Consider the following 12,768-nt stretch of genomic DNA (forward strand, 5'->3'; position numbering starts at 1 on the left):
GGCTATTCATGTATCAATGTTGCTGATCTGTAACAACTACTTTATCATACTGTAACTTGCTGTCCAGAAAGAAAGTGTCTTTTGCAGGGTGCCGCACCCTGCCCGTTTGTAAGACCTCAAAATGCGCCCTTTTTGTGTGTGGCACTGTGCTAATGTACATTTCTAATATGAAATGTGCTTGCTGTCCTCATTAGAGACTGCAGGTGGGGCAGATGTAATATGTGCAGAGAGATTTAGATTTGGGTAGGATATGTTCAAACAAATCTAAAAAAAACATTGTAAAAATAAAGCAGCCAGTATTTACCCTGCACGAAAACAAAATTACTCAACCAATCTAATTCTATGCACATATACACAAAATAGATTTTGAACAGCGCTAAGCTTCACTGAATAACTTCAAAAACACAAAGATTGACTAACAAAATATTTAAGGAATTGATTCTCATAAAATACATTCACACACATGCATTCTCAATAAAATATATCAATAGAACAACGCGTATTGATGTGGAATCCCCACAACTTTTTCAAAAGCTGAATGGTTTTGTCCATTAGAGAGAGAGAAATTGCTTTGTGATCCAGTCAGCCAATTAGGCCAAGTCTCTGACTAAGTGGCTGCTAAAGCCATTTGAAGATGAAAATTAGTCCCTCACTTCTATAATTTAATATGAAGGAGTTTGAATTTAGCATTATTTTGATTATTACTTTGAGATGGAAAAAAAAATAGATTGAGATTCAGGAGGTAGAAGGGCAATATTAAGAATGTAGTGGATGGGGCTGCAGCACCAGACCTCCATATTAAAATAGGGCCATTGTTATGATTGTATACAGTACGTGTCAGATTACTAGGTTTTTGTGTTCCAGATAAAGGGGGTTATCCTGGTTGATTCACAAGGCTGCGAATCCACCAAACCTGCCCAGCGAATGCTGGGCCGTCAGCTCCCCTCGCAGTGTATGTCCCCATGCACAGGCTGTGAATGGATGTTTAGCATAAGCATCTATTCGCATGCTGCGGGGAACACCCACATCTTTCAATGGTCGCCAACCATCAAAAGGTCTAGAAGATGAACACACAAAAATAACTTTCAAGTCACTTACATATGCGTGCACGCTTGGATGGAAATGGGCGGGCAGCTGACATCCGGTGATATCGGCTGCCCACTCCCGTGTCAGGACCTCATTAGCATGAGAATGCTGGGCATTCTCATGGGAACGCCCCCAGGAAATGCTGGGCGTTCCCATATGCTAATGGGGCTGCCTAATGCCCCTATCTGCCCCCTGCCCTGGTGCGTGCACCCGGCGAACAGACTGTGCAACATGCATCTGAAACGCGAACTGTAAAATGCTGTAATTCTCATAATAGTGCAGTAGGGAATGAGGCCACAATGACACCATTCATATCGGTATCAGCAAGAGCTTCCTAGTCTATTATATTGGGAGTCCAGGGGAGTATTTCTTGCTGCTACTGACCACCAGCAAAAGTATACACAAGTTAAGTCTCCTGGTTGTTTCCAAAATACCACAATGCGCGTGTGTAAAAATTAAGGTACTTGTGTAGTATCACGGATGCCATCGCATGCCAAATGTAGTGGCATGAGATGGGATGCAATTTTTGCAGTTTTAAGCAATTAAAAAAAAAATCGCATGCGATTTTTAACAGAAATGCATCCAAATGCATTGAAATTAGTATCAAACATGTTTAATGGCCCCCAAATGTAATTTTTCAGGCTGTACCACCCCCACTATCAACGCGAACCCGAAGCGTGGCGAGCCCGCGTCCTACAAACTTTTCATACCCCCACTATCCACGTCGGCGTGGAGTTGAGAATAGAAAGTGTGCCGAGCGCAGCGAGCCACCGAGCCCGAAGCGCGGTGAGCCCCGCGAGGGGATGCGGACACCTGTGAAGCCCGCGAGCGGACGCGTATACCTGTGAAGGTATCCGTGTCCCCTCGCGGGGCTCGCCACGCTTCGGGCTCGGTGGCTTGCTGTGCTCGACACTCTTTCTATTCTCAACTCCACGCCCTCGCCACGCTTCGGGTTTGCGTTGATAGTGGGGGTGGTACAGCCTTAAAAATGACATTTGGGGGCCATTGAACATGTTTGATATGAATTTCAATGCATTTGGATGCATTTCTGTTAAAAATTGCAAGCGATCGAATCGCATGCGATTTTTTGCTATGCGATGGACATCGTGGGAGCCGTGATTCTACACAAGTACCAAAATTAAGTCTAGTGCATTTTATTTTTTTTATAGATAAAATATATGGCCCATTTTCTGTTTGGATTGAAAGAGTAGCATTATAAATACATTTTTATATAGGGAAGATGACAGCTGTCACACATGAAACGAAATGATTGCAGCTCACCATTTAGTCCCTTCTAAAAATGTATGTGTTTTTGAAGAGAGTAGAATCTACTGCCCATTTACTTTTTATTGACCTTCTCAGCGCTTGCAAAGGTTGAGCGAGAGCCATGCTGCAGAGGAGACATGAATGCTAACATATTTTACAGCCAAACCGTGCCCATAGTTGCAATAAACAACCCTTCCCGCTAAGACTCTGCTGTGCTTTTTTTTTTTAAATATACATATGTATTGCTAACATCTTCAGTGCAAAAGGGATCTACAGTATAAAGAATAAACATAAGTTGCTGACTTTTCACTGTCATTGCATATTGTCTGACATTTTCTGGAAGACCTGGGAAACTATTGTGTATTTAGATGTGCATGGGTTCTTGCCAGGTAATACTTGAAATATGTCACTGGCTGGCAAACAAAAAGGATGATAATTAGTTTAAAACATGAGAGTGGGTAAATATACTTATAATGTGCAAATTACACTTTACATAACTCCAGGGTTAAATATTCGTAATGCATACTTGTTTCCCTGGGAAAAAGATTTGTTCGATTGACTTAACTTGGCAAAAACTGTACATATATTTGCCAGTTAAAGGCTTAGCCTTAGAAATTGAGAGCATTTGAATTGGTAATGGGTTCTGTGACTTATAAAACATGCTAGGGACTATTGTATCCGGAAAAGTACAAGCTACATTGATAACGGCATCAGTGCTATTATTTGCATGCCAGACAGCTTTTCGTTCTTATTATGCTAATTGTTTTGGCATATTTAACAGAGATCTGAAATAAAGAAGCACAATTCACGCTGACAAAAATGGCTTAATGGTTTTGAAAATTAAAAAGCTAAATGAGGTGGTTACAGGAAACAATAAATAAACGTTAAATGGAGGCATTGAAGATTGGCCAGTCTTTGATTTATCAGTGTACGTGTGCAAGTTTGGGGAAACTGAAGAGAGATGTGATGCTGTAGAAGAAAACAAAAATGTAGTGTTTTCCACTGTTTAGGGGGCACTAGATATTTAGGTCCCCTACAGGAAAACAGCTTTACTGTGGGATAACTATAAGCTGCTACCGTGAGAAGATGATTTTGGGGTGGTATTGCGGAGTAGATGAGGTTATAACAAGCAGAAAAAAGAGAACACCAGTAAAATGCTACAAGCCAACAGGTAAGGTACAAAAATAATTCATGCCAGCGCCACAGAGAAAGTGCAGCCACAGGGAACTGGGAAATTACAGGTATGTGGAAAGATTGTGTTTAAATCAACTGCCACAGTGCTGTCAATATAGGCTTTACATATACATAAATAGATCTTATGCTGGTTATACATTAGAGGGATTTCAGGGCCGAATGCACAATTTTGTCTTGTGATGCTTGGTATGTTTTTGTGCACATTGGCCCTTAATCTGATTGAGTCGGATGGCTGCGTGTTTGGTCGGACGACCGATGTATTGTGTTTGCGCATGTGCGAACGCCGCTCACGTCTGAATACGGCGCAAATTCTGTACAGAAAGCGATCGGTCAGAACAATCCGAGCAGGGGGTGGAGAGGGGCGTGAAGGACTGTTTGGGCTCATTACCATATGCGTACGCCCCGCGTTTCATGGGCATTCCCATGAAAACACTGGGCGTACGTAAGGTAATCTGGCCATGATGCACGTGTGGGGGGCGGATAGCGGACATAGCAGGATGTCAGCTGCCCGCCCATATCTCTGTTTTCACATGGAAAAATGTCTGAGTGGTCTGGAGCACTCAGAGCTGTCTGACCGCTCGGCCCATCATTCGATGGTCGGCGACCATCGGGGGATGGGGGAGGTTCCGATCCACTCATGGTCCGTTCGCTCGGCGTCTTACCGCATTCGGACAGTGTGAGCGATCCGTACGGTAGGCGGGGCTAAGAACACTCGGTGGCCGTCCAAAAATATGCATCCGTCCGAGTCAACTAAAATAAGGCCCATTGTGAGGTGTTTCAGTACTATTACGATCCTATGTGCAGGCCTGTGGATCGTGAGATAGATCCTATGATCTTACGTGTTGCACATATGATCTGTCAAAAGTGGTTGCAGATTGCAAGTACATCGTTAGAACATTGTGTGTCAAAATGAACCAAATCATGAGCCGGGGAATCATAGGAAATCACGAGATGATTCAGATCAGATGCTGGTTGTCCTAAAGCAGGGTTGGGGAACCTTCAGCCATCCAGCTGTTGTGGAACTACACATCGCAGCATGCCTTGTTATAGTTTTGCTATGTGGCCATGCTACAACTGTTGATGGGCATGCTGGGTTGTGTAGTTCAACAACAGCTGGAGGGCCGAAGGTTCCCCATCCCTGTCCTAAAGTATGGCCAGAATAAGTATATTAACACATGTACTTGGGCCATTCTCTGTCCTCTTCCTGCCTGACCTCAACTCTGACACAGACCAATTTTAAATGCAACCAGCCCTGACTTCTGCCTTTGGCCTGGACATCAGTGGCGTAAATTGGGGTCCGCAGCCCCAGCGATGGCGGGGGGGAGCAGGCGGCACAGGGGTGCAGGTTCACAGTGTTTTCCCCATCGGCCGACTGGTACACAGCATTGTATATTCGCCGCCTGGGAGCCTGGAATACACAGCAGCGATGCGTGTAAGCTGGAAGGGCAGCGGGTATCGTGGAAAGGGGAGCGCTCTCTGGCTGTCTGTGTGAGGATGCAGTGACAAGTTCACTAAGCGTCCTCACACAGACAGCGCTCCCCCTTCATCCATGCCCGCTGCCCTTCCAGCGTGCACGCAGCGCTGCTGTGTATTCCGACCGGGCTCCCAGGCGGCGAATGTACAATGCTGTGTACCAGTCGGCTGTAAGGACCTGGCTGGATGCGGTAAGCAGGAGGGGGAGAGAGAGCGTCAGCCTGAAAAGCGCTCACCTCCGCTGGCTATTATGCCCTGCCGGGGATCTGTCACAGTTTCATTGACTGTCCAGCTTCCCCTGATCCCCAGGCGGCGTTGCCCACTCTGCTTGATCCCCGGGGGCAGCTGGCATTAAAAAAAAAAAAAAAAAGAGGAGGGGGGGGGGGGGGGGCGCAGAATTTATTTTGGCAGGGGGGAGCAAATTTGCTGGTTACGCCACTGCTGGACATAGATGTCACTACACCTGAACCTTGTAGCGAATATACAATGGTATTCTTTCTGTGGGAGTACCTTCTATTGCCAGTAACCAGTTCATAGTGGGCAGTAACTACAGTATGTTGGCAATCATAATCTTGACATCAGAACATCGACATGGTTCAAACTGTTGATGGCACTAGATTTACCTGGGCTTCTGTTGAAAAAAGTTCTAATGGGATGTATCAACTAAAAGCAGGGGTGGCCAGAATTCTGGCGTTAGCAATCTACTTTGAAAGCTGAAAAAGTAGAACTCAGTCCTTTCATGCCCTCATCCATGGCAGGTCCAGCAGCAGTCTCAGCAAGACAGCCGCAGTTAAACGTCTTGGCTGGTAAGATTTTGCTGCCATCCCCCATCTCAATTAGCCAACACTGCCAATGCCCCCCTTCAAACCAGCTCTCTTGCTGCAGCACAGTTGGAATGGAGCCTGTCATTTGTGACAGCCTCAGCCAATAAGAATCACCTTGATTCCTATTGGTTATTACTGTCACAATGATAGCCACAACTTCAGCTTGCTACAGCAAGCCATTAAAGTTTAATCATTCTTAGTGGCTACTGCTGGGCTGCCTACCACAGACTGGATCCACCACAATTGACTAGTTATGTCCATGGTTGGCCAATTGATTGTGAGCAACACTTTGGCCACCTCTGTCTTAGGACATACTTTATATGGCACAAAGCACAGTGAATACAAGAATATGAATGAATATATAGCTAAAATGCTGTCAATCAGCAATTGACTTCAGTAGGCATCAAAGAAGATGATGAGGTTGCAACAGTGATGCTACAAACATTTATGCCACAGTATGATTTCTTAGTACGAAGTTTCATCAGAGACTGTCACACTTGGTTAGGTGTGGTGTGTTGACTGTTTAACCTTAGTGGCGGTATTCAATGTGAATACCAGCGACGTGCAGCGAATCCTGTTTAGGATTCGCTGCACATTCGCCACTGCCCGCCACGTTCCGGAGCCTCGACGGCTCCGGTATTCAACGAGTCAGGGGCTCACTGCCCCTGACTGGCGAATTTGTGCTCCTGCGGCGATGCCGCAGGGAGCCTTAGGACGGTGGCAGGCAGGGAGATGGAAGTCTCTCTGCCTGCCCCAGAGCGTATGTGGGGGGGAGGTGGGCTCCCCGGGTGCCAGGCAGCACAGGCTGCCCCCGGGGGTGCCAGCAGGGGACCGGGTATATTCACTACACCCGATTGTGCATATGTAACGATCGGGTGCAGTGAATATATGAATATCTAATGAGCGGCTCGGCTCCGGCGCCCCCTGCTGGATGCTGTGTAAAAAAAAAAATATATATATATTTTTTTAAATTAAATATATATTCATGTGCTTACAGCACATGAATAAAAATAGCATGCCCCTCCTCAGAATAAAATTCCTGATTTTTTGACACCAAATGTAGAAAACAAAACACTTTATTTTAAAAGTTCACATTCCACTTCACCATAAAAAGATAGCGATTGCTACTCGGTGTCACAATCCTGCCAGAACTCAGTGTGTTTGTCCTGTCTTACCTGCCTGTCAGTCTTGTTTCTCAGCCTGCTGCAGCAAGATCTGAGTATTTGCTTGTAATGAACACCTGGGTGATTCTGATTCAGCCATTAACTCTGTGGTTACCACTTGAAAGGATTTATACAAGTTCCCTTTTGGCCTCATCCAGAGACTAGTGGTAGATGCTCAATTAGTTCAGTAGCATTTCCCAGGTGCATGAGGGAGGGGTTAAATACTGGGTAAGTAAAACAAGACATTTTTTCCCTCAGCACACTGAGCAATGCTAGTAACCAATCTAGAACACTACATGATAATAGAATTCAGAGATATTGGTTACATATACCTGCGCAGGTGTATGCTATGCCCCCAAGCCGCGTCAAGGCTTCTCTGTATATTGGGGGTCCCTAGCGCTATATCTAGGTGCAGGGTGCGGCACCCCAAAAAACCATCATAAGCTGGGAAGCCCAGTGCGGCATGCCAGTGATATACTAAGTGTTAATAATTAGTGATAGGAAGCCAAAGCTATATAAAAAGAGAGAGATAAATGAATGTAATTAAAATAGAATAGAGATAGTGTTAGTGAGGGAAAAGTGTTGATAGAATGTAAGGGCATGCCGCACTAAAGCCACCCAGCCCATCCAGTCCAGGAGCACCGCACCCCACACCACCGTTACCCTAAATTGGGTCTACGATTAACCAGCAAGGAGCCACATGATAATGGCTCCTTACTTGATATATCCAAACTAAGAGCTACCTACCTTGGAGCAACCCCAGACTACTCCATGTGGCATATCAGGACCCACATCTCCTAATATGGGCTCCCTTCTGCCTCTAACAACATACATACAGATAGTGGTAGATGCTCAATTAGTTCAGTAGCATTTCCCAGGTGCATGAGGGAGGGGTTAAATACTGGGTAAGTAAAACAAGACATTTTTTCCCTCAGCACACTGAGCAATGCTAGTAACCAATCTAGAACACTACATGATAATAGAATTCAGAGATATTGGTTACATATACCTGCGCAGGTGTATGCTATGCCCCCAAGCTGCGTCAAGGCTTCTTTGTATATTGGGGGTCCCTAGCGCTATATCCAGGTGCAGGGTGCGGCACCCCAAAAAAACATCATAAGCTGGGAAGCCCAGTGCGGCATGCCAGTGATATACTAAGTGTTAATAATTAGTGATAGGAAGCCGAAGCTATATAAAAAGAGAGAGATAAATTAATGTTATTAAAATAGAATAGAGATAGTGTTAGTGAGGGAAAAGTGTTAATAGAATGTAAGGGCATGCCGCACTAAAGCCATCCAGTCCAGGAGCACCGCACCCCACACCACCGTTACCCTAAATTGGGTCTACGATTAACCAGCAAGGAGCCACATGATAATGGCTCCTTACTTGATATATCCAAACTAAGAGCTACCTACCTTGGAGCAACCCCAGACTACTCCATGTGGCATATCAGGACCCACATCTCCTCCTTATATGGGCTCCCTTCTGCCTCAAACAACATACATACAGATATTGGTAGATGCTCAATTAGTTCAGTAGCATTTCCCAGGTGCATGAGGGAGGGGTTAAATACTGGGTAAGTAAAACAAGACATTTTTTCCCTCAGCACACTGAGCAATGCTAGTAACCAATCTAGAACACTACATGATAATAGAATTCAGAGATATTGGTTACATATACCTGCGCAGGTGTATGTAACCAATATCTCTGAATTCTATTATCATGTAGTGTTCTAGATTGGTTACTAGCATTGCTCAGTGTGCTGAGGGAAAAAATGTCTTGTTTTACTTACCCAGTATTTAACCCCTCCCTCATGCACCTGGGAAATGCTACTGAACTAATTGAGCATCTACCACTATCTGTATGTATGTATGTTGTTAGAGGCAGAAGGGAGCCCATATTAGGAGGAGATGTGGGTCCTGATATGCCACATGGAGTAGTCTGGGGTTGCTCCAAGGTAGGTAGCTCTTAGTTTGGATATATCAAGTAAGGAGCCATTATCATGTGGCTCCTTGCTGGTTAATCGTAGACCCAATTTAGGGTAACGGTGGTGTGGGGTGCGGTGCTCCTGGACTGGATGGGCTGGGTGGCTTTAGTGCGGCATGCCCTTACATTCTATTAACACTTTTCCCTCACTAACACTATCTCTATTCTATTTTAATTACATTCATTTATCTCTCTCTTTTTATATAGCTTCGGCTTCCTATCACTAATTATTAACACTTAGTATACCACTGGCATGCCGCACTGGGATTCCCAGCTTATGATGGTTTTTTGGGGTGCCGCAGCCTGCACCTAGATATAGCGCTAGGGACCCCCAATATACAGAGAAGCCTTGACGCAGCTTGGGGGCATAGCATACACCTGCGCAGGTATATGTAACCAATATCTCTGAATTCTATTATCATGTAGTGTTCTAGATTGGTTACTATCATTGCTCAGTGTGCTGAGGGAAAAAATGTCTTGTTTTACTCATCCAGAGACTGTTCCAGGTGTGGCCATTCCCAATCACCCGGATGGCCAATCAGTGCTGCTCTGAGGGGTTATCCTCCCAGCCCTGCATAGACGCTTTCCTTTTGCATTGTTGTCAATAACTTGGGAGGAAGCTTCAGCTTGTGTACCTGCTTAAGCTCTTGGTATTCCAGTTACCCAGCATTTGTATCCTGTTTCCAAGACCCTGCACCAGCATTCCTACACCTGCGAGCTTCCAAGACCCTGCACCAGCATTCCTACACCTGTGAGCTTCCAAGACCCTGCACCAGCATTCCTACACCTGTGTGCTTACAAGACCCTGCACCAGCGTTCCTACACCTGTGTGCCTCCAACACCCTGCACCAGCATTCCTACACCTGTGTGCCTCCAACACCCTGCACCAGCGTTCCTACACCTGTGTGCCTCCAAAACCCTGCACCAGCGTTCCTACACCTGTGTGCCTTCAAGACCCTGCACCAGTGTTCACCTGTTCCTGCATTACAAGTACCTGCACCAGTGTTACCCTGTACCTGTATCCAGTACCTGCTTCCTGTCCCAGCACCTGTGTTCCCGAGTCGCCTGCACCTGTGTTCCCGAGTCGCCTGCACCTGTGTTCCCGAGTCGCCTGCACCTGTGCTTCCAGTTACCTGCACCTGTGCTTCCAAGTTATCTGCACCTGTGTTCATCTGTGCCAGTGTTCATCCGTTCCTGCCTTCCGAAGTTACCTGCACCTGTGCTTCTGAGTTACCTGCACCTGTGCTTCCGACTTACCTGTACCTGTGTTCATCTGCACCAGTGTTCATCCGTTCCTGCATTTCGAGTTTCCTGCACCTGTTCTTCCGAGTTACCTGCACCTGTGACCACTTGCACCCGCACGCTCCAACATCTGCACCTGTGTCCACCTGCCTCTGCGTGCCTCAGTACCTGCACCCGCAACCACCTTCACCACTGCCTACCGTGCTTCCGGCACCTGCTCTCCAGTGGTCCAACTCCGTGCTTCCGGCACCTGCTCTCCAGTGTTACAACTCCGTGCTTCCGGCACCTGCACTCCAGTGGCCCTACTCTGTGCTTTCCAGCTCCTGTGCTCCCGTGCCTCTACTACATGCCTCCAAGTAACTGTTATCAGTTCCCAGCTTTCCAAAGACTTTTACAGACTTTCAAATGTCCCCTGTACCAGTTCATTCTATGCAATAAACTTTACTCATTTGTATCCACTTGCCTCCGTCCTGTTTCCATTGGGTTGTCAGCTAGCCACCAAGGTCACTCCCGGGTCCCAAATCCCCAGTCGTGACAGTATGCAAAAGCCCCTGGACTTGGCTAGTGACTTTAAAGTGGCTATGCAAAATCTGACAGCAATACCAATGGGAACCTACCACCACTCACTTATCCAGCTGCAAGAACTTTTGGCAAAAAATTTTCTCATAATAACTACGTTACTCAGTTACACTCCTGAGGTTGTGAAGCCCATCAGCTACAGCTCCAAAGTGAAAGGAGTCTCAGTGACAGTGCCTGTGAAATCTGAAAGGCCTCCCAACCTTTAGAGCGAAATTTCTGTCCAGGGCAAGCGGAGGTCCCAGCTTTCAGAATCTGAACGCCAAAGATGCAGGTCTCTCCATTTATGTTTCTACTGTGGTAATCCAGACCACTTCATTGAGAATTGTTCACTCCGCAAGCCCAAGAACAAAGTGATTCTGACCACATCCAGTCTTCAGCCCCAAGAGGGGGTCCGCAGTCTTCAGCCCCAAGAGGGGGTCCGCAGTCTTCAGCCCCAAGAGGGGGTCCGCAGTCTTCAGCCCCAAGAGGGGGTCCGCAGTCCTCAGCCCCAAGAGGGGGTCCGCAGTCCTGTGTCCACTCCGGTTCCAGCCGGTTCAAGTACCTCCATTGATGATCCGGTTCCAGCCGTCAGGAGGCTCATTCGGTTCCAGCCGATTCCGACACCTTTGGACCTCATCCGGTCCCATCCGTCAGTCCAGAGTCCACTCCGGTCCCAGCCGGTTCAAGTACCTCCAATGATGATCCGGTTCCAGCCGTCAGTCAGGAGGCTCATTTCATTCCAGCCGATTCCGACACCTCTGGTTCTCATCCGGTCTTAAGCGTCAGTCCAGAGTCCATGCCGGTCCCAGCCGGTTTAAGTATATTCAGTGATCATCCGTTGCCATCCATCAATCCTGAGTCCATGCCGGTCCCAGACGGTTTAAGCATCTTCAGTGATCATCCGGTCCCATCCGTCAATCCAGAGTCCCTGCCGGTCCTAGCTGGTTCAAGAACAATCGGATGTCCTCCGGTTCCAGCTGGTCCAAGTTTGTCTACTTCCAAGTCTGTAGTATCCTTCAGCCCAGAGACTCTTCCAAACTTACCTGATCCTGATAATTCCAGCCTGTCTTCTATCGACTCCCACTGTGTTGAAAAAACAGTTAGTACTCTAGAGACTCTATACTTTAACACAGATTTAGCTCAGTCCTCCAAGATGGAACTCCCCAAACAAGATCAAGCTCTTCTTGACCAATATATCAAAAATTTTCGGGCTGCCAGAAAACAGGCTGGTTCACAGTCGTCACCAAAGACTCAGTCCATAGATATGGAACTAAATTATATGGCTCTGTCTCCTTCCAAAGATTCCTTCGAGTTTTCTGCTGAATATCCCACATCTTCAAGGTCTGTACCCATGAGCTTAAGAGTTGGCTGTGTTTCTCTGTCTCATCCTCAAGTGGAACCTGCTACGGTACCTTGCCCCAACAAGTCTTCAGAAACCTCCAGTCAGAGCAAGGCAGTCTTAACTCTAGACATGGATTCTGATTCCGAGTATGATGCGGATTATGACTCTACCCCTTTCCTTGAAAATCCTGTTTCACCTTGCCATGTCTTACCTCTGAGAAAAGTTCAGTTAGATGCTACAGATGGCTATCCGTAAGCCCCTGGATATCGAACAAGATTTAATTTGAGTCCTAGTGGTGCCTTAGCCTCAAGGGCCCGATCTTCTCGTCTCTCAGTTCCAGTCAAAAATACTTCAGATATCCCTGATGAATTTGATTCTACGTCTTTCTCCAGTGGTCCTCTTCGTCCAAGTCAAGTGTTCCTTCAGGACGGAAGTCATCCTCATTATCGTGTCCAAGGGAACGGGAATTCCGTTTACATCGACGATGGATGGTCCACCTGTTCTGACGATGAGGCAGAATTGTGACTTTTCTTCAAAGTTCCTGAAGTGTCCGGTGGCCACCCGAAAATGGGGGGGGGTACTGTCACAATCCTGCCCGAACTCAGTGTGTTTGTCCTGTCTTACCTGCCTGTCA

This window comes from Crinia signifera, chromosome 1 (assembly GCF_055691185.1).
Source record: "Crinia signifera chromosome 1, ASM5569118v1, whole genome shotgun sequence".
NCBI classification, from domain to species: domain Eukaryota; kingdom Metazoa; phylum Chordata; class Amphibia; order Anura; family Myobatrachidae; genus Crinia; species Crinia signifera.